This window comes from Neomonachus schauinslandi, chromosome 1 (assembly GCF_002201575.2).
Source record: "Neomonachus schauinslandi chromosome 1, ASM220157v2, whole genome shotgun sequence".
NCBI classification, from domain to species: domain Eukaryota; kingdom Metazoa; phylum Chordata; class Mammalia; order Carnivora; family Phocidae; genus Neomonachus; species Neomonachus schauinslandi.
The window spans coordinates 212194406-212205814 of record NC_058403.1 but is presented as its reverse complement, the minus strand read 5'-3'; the positions used below and the strand labels follow the sequence as shown (position 1 = coordinate 212205814).

The 11409-nt window shown below is 56.2% G+C and overlaps 1 protein-coding gene across 1 annotated transcript in view; it reads left to right on the top strand.

Annotated features, from left to right (window-relative positions):
- Positions 1 to 11409, top strand: part of CELF5 (CUGBP Elav-like family member 5) — a 49345-nt gene that overhangs the window by 464 nt on the left and 37472 nt on the right. The window lies entirely within an intron of this gene.

The following is an 11409-nucleotide window of genomic DNA, read 5'->3' as shown; positions in this document are numbered from 1 at the left end:
TTCCGGCATCCTCTCTCTCCCTCTCCCTCTCTCTTTCCTTTTCTCTCCTCTCCCATCTCCCTCTACCTCCCATCCTCTCCCCCCCCAACATCCTTCTCTCTCTCTGCCTCTCCCTCCCATTCCCCCTGGACCCCCACCCCTTCCTCCCTCCCTCACCCACTCTTTCCTGCCCCTTTGCTGGGGGAGCTGCCTGAACATCACCCCCCCCTCCCCGCCCCCCATTCATTTGGCCTCCCCAGGCCCCGTCGGGGAAGTTTGCACCTCTGGACTCCATTGCTTTGGTCATTTTCACAAAGCCAGGCCAGCGGGGCAGGTCCGGCCAGCCGCAGGGGACACGGATGCCCAGGACCCTGGGCTAATCGGTAACTACAAAGAAAGCGGGGTGGGGGTATCAGGGAGCTGAGCCAGGCTGGGGGGGTGGCGCCAGCCTCCCCAGCCTTGGGTGGTTAAAAGGCTATGGTTTGCCCTCCCCCCCTGCCCATCCTCTCTGTTTGGATCAGCGTCCCCCCTCCATTTCTCTGCCCTCCCCCTCCCTGCCTCCACCTTTGGCTCAAGTTAAAACTGGCCTAGCCTGTTAGCAATGTGTTGAGGTCTGAGGCCAAAGACGATGAGCCTGGACTGTCCATCTGGCAGAGCCCAGATCCCAGGGTGGACAGGGAGGCGTGGGCGACCTGGGAGCCCAGTGTGGGAGGCAGGAGGAGTGGGGGAGGCCTGCCCACCTCCCTCCCACCTGATTCTCTCTCTGATGGGATGCTGGGAGGAGGTGCCCAGGGGCTGTGGCCCCAGCCCTGGGCTCCAATCATGGGCCCACTGTCTGAATTACGGTAGCTCTGAAGGCTCTCCTGTAAAGGTGTTGATGACTGAGGGTGGGGACAGTGAAGGCTTTGTGCTGGACACCCCTGACAAGACCCTGGAGACGCCTTGGGGATGGACCAGGGCCCATGACCTATTTCAGATTGTTTGTCTCCATCCTCCTCCCTGTTGCAGGCATAGGAAGCATGAATACATGTTTGTTGAATGAATGAATGAATGAATGAGTGAATGAATGAATGGATGGTTGGATAGATAGATGATGGACTGGGGCATGCCATAGGGAGAGTCTGGTGGGATGGAGACAGGGCCTGTTACTGTAGCTAGACCCTCCAGCTGGTATCTTAGAGGGAGAAAGGAAACCCTTCCCCCCCCCCACCTCTTTTCAAATCCAACCATCACCAAAAAAAAAAAAAAAATCGGGCTTGGAAAATCTAATTCTTCTATGTGAACTAAGAGGGCAGGGGGTTTCCATTCGCCCATGAGTCATGCTCAGGGGTCCACGGCTGCATGGAGGGCTCTTTCCACAAGCCCTTACCCCTAGTATGCCTGAAGGGCCCATTTCTAGAAAGATTCTGAGGGAGATTGGAGGGGGTGTCCACACGGCCCCCAAATGTTGAATTGAAAAGCTGTTGGTGAGCTCTGGATCGGGAAGCCAATAGGGTGCAGGAGATGGACACACTGGGTGATCCTTCCTTCTCCCTTTTCCCCATTTTTAAAATCTCCCCTGGAGCTCACCCCACCCCCTGGCCAGGAAGAAGTGAGGGACTGTGGCTGGAGCCTCAGTTTCCCCCACTGTCTGCAGAGCAGGGCCCCTTGAATGTGTGGTTATGTTTTTCTGGCTGGAGATTCTTGGATTAGGGGCACCTCAGGGGCTTTCCCAGCAGGGTGAAAATTAGGAAGCAGGGTGTCCATGACACCTGCCTGTCACCCTCCACTTCCCAGGGGCCCTGGAAACAGGACCTGGGGCTAAGGCAGGGCGCCTGCCCTCATATCCACTCTCCGACACCCAAGGGTCAAGGATGGATCTCTCTCCTGATCCCACCTGTGCTGGGTCTGGCTGGGCCTCACCTGTGAGGGGAGGCTGGGGTGTGGGGCAAGCTGGAGGTGAGGGGTTCTTGAGGGCCAGTGGCGAGGAGGGAGGCCGGCGACTGGGGCTCAGCTGTATGACCTCTGGCCAGTGGCTGCCCCTCTCTGGGTCTCAGCCAAAGGGCGGTGGAATGATGAATGGGAAGTCCAGGAGGTGTTCAGGTGCCTCCCACCAACACTGATCTGCTTTAGTTTCCGGGGAGCCAACAGGGTTCAGGTGCCCGCTGTTGGTGCTGGCTGAGAGCTGTGGGGTCGGGGGTGTGGTCCTGGCAGGGGGAGAGGGGAGAGGAATCCCTCCCGAATGCCAGGGGATCCATGACAATGGGCACCAGGGGAGCTGGAGGGCCAGAGGGGGTGAAGTGGGTCACCATGCCGCTGGTACCCCACGCAGCAAGGGCCACCCAGCATCATCCTCGTCCTAATGATCGTCTCATCCTTAACTGTCCTGCCTGGGGCCGGTGTAGGCCCCCCACTGAAGGGATCGCCACTGAGGTGGGCTGCGAGCACTAGCGCGTTTCACATGGAAGGGAAACTGAGGCTCGGAGGGGCCAGTACTGGGTCTCAAGGACCAACCGGAGCTGGGGCCCCCACTGTCACCCACGTGTCTCCCCCCAGCCCAGGGAATACGAAAGTCTATCTGTGTGATGGCGGAGTGACAGGTCCCCCCAATCCAAGAGTCAGGCCCCTCAGAGATGGTGTTGGGGAGGGAAGGGGCTGTGGCATGAGGCGCCCCGATGCCTCAGGGCCTGCGCAGTGGGGTCTCATGCCAAGACCAAGGGATGGGCAGGAGGTCCAGCCACGCCTGGGGCTCTGGGAATGTGGCAGGGTCGGGAGAGAATGGGAAGGACACAGTCCTTAGAAAGAGGGCAGGCCCTTGGGCGCTGGCTTGTTTTGTTTTTAAGAGAAAGGGATGGAGACAGAGAGATGGAGAAACGGATTTAGAGACACAAGGAGAGACGAAGAGAGACTCAGAGCAGGAGCGGAGAAGGAGAGAGACACCCAGAGACTGAGAGAAACAGGGGCAGAGGGAGGACCCCCCCACACACAGCCAGGGAGAGGCAGGGGGAGGCAGGGAGAGCCACGAAGAAGGGGAGCAGGGAGGCCGCTTCTCCACTCAGACCTGTGCCTCACCAGGAGCTCAGGCCGGGACCTGGGGGGCTCCCACTGGCCAGCGTCCCCATGTCCCCCCCCACCAGGCCCCAGCCAGGGACAGCGCCCTCAGAGGGGGCCCACGGAGGTGCCTGGCATGGCCGTGCTGTCCCTCTCTCCCGAGGGGGGCCGAACATCAATGCCCACCCTGCCCGGGCAGGCGCCCGTCACAGGGCTCGGCCGAGCGGCCCCCCATTTATGGTAATCGTATATGCATTTGCATGTTAATGACAATATTTGTCTTAAAGCGGAGGTTGCGAGGGGGGCCGCTGCAGGTGGGGGGGCCGGGTGGAGGCCTGTGGTTTCCATGGGAGCACCAGCTGCTCGGCTCGGCGGCAGGAGGGGAGGCTGGAGCACGCTGAGCTCTGAGGCATGAGATTTGGAGCGGCGCGCGCCAGCCCCAGGGAGACGGAGGGCTGCCTGGGGGGGGGGGGCGCCGAGGGAGGAGTTGGCGAAGTGAGAGCCGCGCGTGGGGGGTGCTGGGGGCCTGAGTCTGAGCTAGGCATGCCCCCCTCTGTGCCTCAGTTTCCCCAGCAGCCCATTCTTCCCTGATGTAACAGTCTTTTAGGAGGCCCTCGGGGCCTTTCAGGCTGGGACGGGGCATCACCTCTGCCCTCCTTCAGGCAGAGAGGGTTGACTGAGCATCTACTGTGTGCGGCGTTTGTGGGGACGTGGGAATCCACGTGAACGGGAATCAGTGCAGGATTCACGATGGAGTGAACAAGACATGGACCCATCTACCCATATAACCGACATTTACTGAGCACTTGCTGTGCACCAGGCCCCATTCTAGACCCAGGAGACAATGTTGGGTGACACCGATAAAAATGCCCCCCAAGATCTGACCTGCCTTCAAATCCCAGTCTGGCAGGAAGACACAGTGAGGCATTGCTGTTAGGGCTGTGATGGTGGAAACACGTGCCTCCAGGGACAGCCCAGAGGAGCTCCAGCCCCGGCCCCTGTGGGTGTGGGGACCGGGAGGGCTTCCTGGAGGAGGTGGTCAGCGTGAAAGAGCAGTTCCGAGCTTGGCATTGAGATGAGTCTGGTTTCTCTGCATCTTACTGGCAGACTGTGTTGCTACCTACAGAATCGGGAGACCTGCAGGGCTTTCCATCTCAGAGGGGTCGGGAAGGCGAGGACCACAATGGTAGTTAAGACTTTTGGCACAGGGCTGAGCTCATTATGTGACCGAGCTGAGGCCTATAGGGTGAGAAGGATCTGTTGATGGGGACAGGTGTTCTTGGCACAGAGAATAGCATGTGCAAAGGCCCAGAGCAGTGTTAACTCTGGAAACTTCCGGTGGGGAGGGGCAGAGGTTTTGCCCTGGAGGGAAAGAAGCAAAGGGTCCTGGGAGCCCCAGCGTCCCCTTCTGACCTGGGACTTATTTCTTCTGAGGGCTCTTCTGAGAGGCTCTGGCATTGGGGGTGGGCCCAGAAACTATGTCTGGAACGAGCTCTTGTCTCTCTCTCTCACCCCTGACACTGGCAGATGAGAACCTGGCCATTAGGAACGCTCAGGAGGACCATACTCACTCAGGTGCCCATTCATTCATTCATTCATTCATTCAGCCAACACTTCCTGAAAGCCTCTGGGACCTTGTCTCATCCTGGGTGAGACAAGGATGAAAGCCCTCTGATGGCAAGACAGAGCTGGCCATAAGCACCTAGAGCCAATGGTCAGGGCTGGGTCAGAGGGAGGGATGCAGGGTTGAGGGAACTGGACAGGGAAACAGGCTACATGGAGGAGGGGCTTTAGAATAGGGGCTTTAAAAGATGAATAGGAGTTTTCCTGGTAGAAGAAGCATTTCATTTGTTTATTCACAGAAGCACTTACTGTGTCCCAGGCCCAGTGATGCAGGTGAAACACAGCAGAGAGTGAGCTAGGCAGTCGTCCCTGTCCTCATGCATGTGGGCAGAGGCAGCTGGGTTTACAGAGATCTGGACGTGTGGAGGGCATACCTGGAGCAGAGGAGGAATTAGGTGAGACATGGGAGATGAGGCCAGAGAGTGAGCATGGGCTTGCAGGGCCTGTGACCCCAGACTGAGGGCACTGGGGAGCCATGGAAAAATTTAGAGCAGGGGAGGAACTCAGACTTGTGTGGAAAGGGAGCTTCATGTCTCTCTACCTGCCATAGCCAGCCCCTTTCCAGCCTCCTAGCCTCATTCAGGATATGCCTACTTCCTACGCACCTGGATGGAAAAAGAGGAAGTATCCCCTTGGGGTGAGCCCACACTGTGGGGAAAGAGGAATGCAAAGAAGCAGACATGTGTTCTCAGAGAACCAAGTTCCCCTCCCCCACATGGATCACATGAAGAGTTGGGGCTCAGAGAAGGGTGTAACTCAGCCCCAAGTCACACAGCAATATAGCAAGGCAAACCTCCCAAACTGAGCCTTGACCCACTTTGGAAGAGGAGTGGAGGAGGCAGAGAAAGAGGTGTGATTGTGGAGATGAAGGCTTAGGGTAAAAGCCATTGAGGGAGGCTGGCTGTCCTTGGACTGAAAATGACCAGTGCCAGAGGAAGGGGCTACTAGGTTTGGAAGACACTGACCTACCAATGGTCTTGTTGGCCTGGGGTCATGAGGATCATCACTGACACATAAGCTCTATGAGTGCAAGGACTGTGTCTTATTTGCCATTTGGAAGTGGAGCATGAGAGTGGACAAGAGCATGTGGGAATGAGAGGATGGGAGGGTGGGAAGTGGTTGGTTGTGGGAGGGTGGGCTGGCTACAATATGGATAGATAGATGGTTAAGGGAGTAGATTGGTGCAGGCATGGATGGATGGATGAATGGATGGATGACAATTTGTTGGTGGATGTATGAGTGGACTGGTAGATGAAAGAGCGGATGAATGGAAGCCTGAATGGATGGATGGATGGATGGATGGATGGATGGATGGATGGATGGATGGATGGATAGAGGGATGGATGGAAAGATGGAAGGATGATGGGTGAGTAGATGGATGGATGGGTGGATGGATGGATGGGGGAATGGATGAGTAGATGGGTAGGTAGACAGATGGAAGGATGGATGGATGGGTAGACAGATGATGGATGGATGGATGGGTGGGTGGATGGAAAATGGAAGGATGGATGGGTGAGTGGATGGCTGGATGGGTGGATGCATGAGTGGAAGATGGATACCTCCCCAGCATTTACCACCTTCCTCCTCACATGGTAGCTGGGAATGACCCATCAGGTTTGCAGTCTGACAGGCTTGGTTTCTGTTCCTGGCTCTGCTTTTTTGCTTCTGTGTGATCTTAGATAAGCCACCTCATCTTTTCTGAGCCTTAGCTTCCTCATTTGTAAAAGAGAAAGAATATTGATAGCTGTCTTCCAGAGTAGTTGTAGAAATTAGAGTTCACTTATATCATGTGATTAATGTAATGACTCTGAGTGATGTCTTTCATATTGTAGGTGTCCTTGATACATGGCCAGGCAGTCAGATGTCAACAATTGTTTATCAAGTCTCCATTATGTGTCAGGCACTGAGCTGGGCTCTGGGGACACAAAGCAATCCCAGGGAGAGGAGGGACTGATAATAAATGGGGAAACAAATAAGTAAGATTTAGATTGGACTGAGTTGCTATGAAGAAGATATTGTAGGATGTATGTTGGAAGGTGACAGCTTACCTTGGGTGGCCAAAGACCAAAAGACACCTCTGAGGAGGTGACCCGAATGACAGATGAGGAAGCTGTGGGTCTGAAGCCAAGGGAAAGGCATTCCAGGGCCGGAAACAGTGCATGCAAAGGCCCTGAGGTCAGAATGAGTTTGACCTGTCGGAGAAGCAGCAAGGAGGTCCATGTGGCTGGAGTAGAGAAAGTGAGGGGAGGGAGGAAGGAGGAGATGGGGCAGGTTGTGCTGAGTTTCATATGTCTTGGAGAGGACTCTGCGACTGTGGTTTTACCCTGAGTGAGGTGGGAACCCTTGAAGGCAGTGGGCAGGGAAAAGACAGGGTCCCTTAGGGAGCTCAGAATCTGAAGAACATGGACTCTGGGTCCTGCATTTTCTAGATAGGGAAACTAAGGCACAGAGAGTCCTGGAGCAGATGGAGCATTCTGCCACCATGGTTGCACCCAGCCCCCCTGGGACCTCCTGAGGATGGTGGATTGCCTGGCGGTGCGGTCAGGGTAAACATGTGAGGGCTAGGAGAGAGAGTCCTTGTCCCTGACACTCTCTTGGGGGAGGGAGCAGGTGAGGCTGCCCCACCGAGGCTGGGGGGTGCCCAGAGCAACCTCACCACAGGGGGAGATGGAGGCTCAGGGAGGGGAGAAGACCTCCCCAAGGACACACAGATGGTTGGGGCTGCAAGCTCCTTTCTTCATCCACCTACCTCCCCCACTCTCAACGATTTCTTGAGTCCCTACTATGTGCCAGTTTTGAGAGCACAAGACCTAATGTGCGTCCACAGGGAGCACACGGCTCTGGGAGAGGTGGACAGAATGTCTGTGCTGGTCCTAAGGGGTGGTGATGTGTGCTGGGGGCGGGCAAAGCGGACGTCCTGGGGTCGAGGGTACCGCGAATGAGGTGCCACCCCACACGCAGCAGGACGGCTGTTCTAAAACAGACCAGGCAACGGGAGTCTGCGAGGATGTGGAGAAATCGGAGCCCGCGCATGGCTGGGGGGATGTGAGCCGGGAAGGCGCTCTGGAAGACAGTCTGGCGGTTCCTCAGAAGCTCACACACGGTTGCCACATGAGCCAGCAGTTCATACAGACCCAAAAGGATTGAAAGTCTCCAAGAGCTATTTGCACACTGATGTTCATAGCAGCACAATTCACAACGGCCAAAAGTGGAAACAACCCAAGCATCCGCTGAAGGATGAATCGATAAACATGGTGCGGTCAGTCCCCACGAGGGAACACTCTCCAGCCTTAGAAAGGAAGGGACCCTGACACCTGCCATGACGTGGAGGGACCCCGAGGACACTGTGCTCAGTGAGAGGAGCCAGACCCCGAAGGACACATCCCGCAGGACCCCACTCCCAGGAGGTCCCCAGAGGAGTCCCGTCCACAGAGACAGGAGAGGAGAGGGTGGGAGCCGGGACTGGGGCAGGGAGTGGGGAGTCCGTGCTTCACAGGCACAGAGTCTCCGTGTGGGGAGATGGAAAATTCTGGAGACGGAGGGTGGGGGTGGCTGCATGAGGATGAGAGTGTGCTTCACGCCACTGAGCTGTGCACTTAGAAATGGTTAAGATGGTAAATTTATGTTATGTGTATTCTCCCACAATTTGGGGGAAAAGCTGCATAGAGGAGAGCAGGGCTATGGGGGAGGGGCTGGAATTCCAGAGTCAGGCACCTGAGGCCTGAAGGCTGCACGTCTGAGGAATTACAAGTGGATCGGAGTTAAGGGCAATGGAGGGAATGTTGAGAGAAGAGCCCAGAAGGCAGCAGTGGTGAGGTTGGGAAGGACTGCAAAGGCAGGCAATCTTGGCTTTGACTTGAGGGTACTGGGGAGACATATTTAAGGGGTCAAATCATCAGCTCTCGGTGGGGGAGGTAGAGAAGAGGAAGGGATCTAGCAAAGTGGTTCTCACCTGAGACAGTTCTGCCCCCAGGGGACACCAGGTGATGTTCAGGACATCTGTGGTTGTCACAACTGGTGGTGCTCCTGGCATCCAGTGGATGGGGGCCAGGGATGCTGCTCAGCACCCCAACAGTGCCTGGAATGGCCCCATTCCAGAGAGTGACCAGAGTCCTCTCTGCAGCCCCAAGGCCCTGCATGACCTGACCTGCCCCTCCCTGCCCTCCCCTCCTCCTTCTCTCCCCCTCACCCACTCTGCCCCAGACACATGGGCCACCTTGCTGTTTGTCCAGTACACCAGGCCAGTCCTGCCCCAGGGCCTTTGCATGAGCTATCCCTGCCACCTGGGATGCTGTTCCCCCAAATCTCTGCAGGCTTCACTCTCCCACTTCCTCCAGGTCTTGGCTCAGATGTCACCTCCTTGGTGAAGCCTCCTTGTCCCCCACATACTCGCATGCTCCTTCCTCATGCCTTTCAACCTTCACCTTCTCGATGCTGCCTCCCCACAGACATGATTTATAATCACAGCCACCCTCCAGCGCTCCAAACCCTTCTTCCCTGCTTTCCTTTTTTTCCCTGTGAAAATGAAGACTTCCGACATACCATAGATCATAGATTTTGTTTTTTATGTTATTTTGCTTTTCTCTCCTCCCCCCATTAGGACGAAGTCTTTTGCCTTTTGTGTTCACGGCTGTGTCCCCAGGGCCTAGAATAGTGCCTGGAACACAGCAGGTGGGTGGATGGACAGGTGGATGGATGGAGGGATGGATGTATGGAAGGAAGGATGGATGGACAGGTGGGTGGTGAATGGATGGAGGGACCAGTGGTGTAGCAGTGGTGACAGTCTGTGGGAGAAGTCAAGATGGCTGTGGGCAGGAGATTGGGGGTGCGTGTCCAGACGAGGCCTGAGAAGCCCCAACGAGTAAGTCTGGGGCAGAGGAGGAGCTCAGCCGGGGAGGGAGGAGGCCACCCCAGAGATGGTGCGCTGGATGGAGGGGTCCAGGAGCGTGAGCCTAGGGTGTGAAGCCCTGCCCTCCTGCACAGGAGCCAATGAGTTTGTAAGTGAGGGGAGGCGTGATGAATACGGGAGAGAGCCTGTCAACCCCACTGTTGTTAGCAGGTGGGGACAGCCTGGGGCTGAAAGGATGGAGGGGAACAGAGAGGGTGTCCGGGGGCAGATGGCTGGTGGAGGGTGGCCCCACAGCACATGGGAGTGTCTTCTGTAATCCTTAGTGGAGGCTCAGAGAGGTTAAGTGACCCAAGATCACACAGCAGAGAGGGGGCAGTGGGCCGGGCTAGATCACAGAGCCAAGGTTAAAGACCAAGAACGTGGGGCACCTGGAGTGCAGGGGGTTGGGGGCCCACGGGATTTGAGAGGAGGGTTCACACGACCCGTTGTGGTCGGTCCTTGCTGGCGAGGGAAGCGGGAGATGTTAGTGATCAGCAATGAACAAGGGGTCTTTCCTGCGTCTGTTTCCATTGTACAGCTGGTGCATAATAGGTGCTTGGGAAATACTGAATAACTCCGTGCCATGCAGGGTAAGACGGGAGGGATGAAAATGGATCAAATGCCGCTGCCCTCAAAGAGGTCACCTTGATATTAGCAGGTCAGCTTGAAAACACAAGCATTCAGTCAATGAGTATCCATTGAGCACCTACTGTGTGCTGGGCACTATCTAGGTACCCCCCCCAATCAAACGTAAAAACCTCTGTCCTTGTGGAAGGGACATTTCAGTGGGCGTGGGGAACAGAAATAAATATAACGTGGGCACCCCCTGCTTTTGGAAAGTTTGTATTACCCTACTTCACTTCCATGAAAGGCCTACTTGAATACCTCTTTTTGGCAACCAAAAGAAATCTGAAGGGGATTTTTGCTTTTATGAATAAAAGCAGAAAGCAAAACGAGCATTCGGCGCTGGTTTTGCAGTGAGCAGTGCTCCCCGCAGCAGTGAGCATGGCCCCACCGAGCGCCTTCCCTGGGACCACGCTTGGCATCTGAGCAGCAGCCGCCAGGGCTCTGAACTGTGTGAGCATCTGTGCTTTACCTTGGTTCATTCTGTGCATCCATTAGCAAGATGTGTCCTAAAGTATCTGAAAAGCCTAAGGGAGGTTATTTTTTGAGTCTGGGAATGTTCAAAAAGTTTTCCATATAAATTAAAGGTGGTTGCTTCCTTGCTGTATGCCATTTAGGCTGACAGGAAGTTTCACAGGAACACTCTACTTTTGGATAGTGAGGGAAACCTGTATGCATCATAGAGATGGTGATGGGGGCAGAGGAAAAATAGAGCAGGGTGAGGGGGTGATTGAGGGCTGTAACTTTAAACAGGGTGCTCAAAGGAGGCTCCACTAAGGAGGTGACATTTGAGCCAAAACCTGAAGGAAGGGAGTGAACTGTACAGAGATCTGGAGAAGCACATTCCGGAACAGCCCGTGCAAAGGTCCTGGGGCAGGAGGGCCTGGCGTGTTGGAGGAACAGAGGAGGCATGTGTGGCTGGGGCGGAGTGGGCTGGGGGAGAGAGGGAGGAGGGGAGGACAGGGAGGGGACAGGGCAGGTTGTGGGGGCCTTAGGAACCGTGTGGGGAGGATTAGGCTTGTACCCCGGGGAGGAGGGAGCCTTGGAGAGCTGTGGGCAGACGAGGTGCTCACAGGCGCCCTCTGGTGGTCCCTGGGGGGGCCGGTTGTAGGGGTGAGGGAGGCAGCAGTGGCCACGGGGAGACCAGGGCAGAGGGGACCACAGGTCCAGGAGGGCGTGGATGGGCGCTCAACCAGCATGGAGGCTGTGAGCTGTGGCCAAATTCTTGCTGCACACACAGCGTGCTGGGCCCAGTGCTGGGCCCT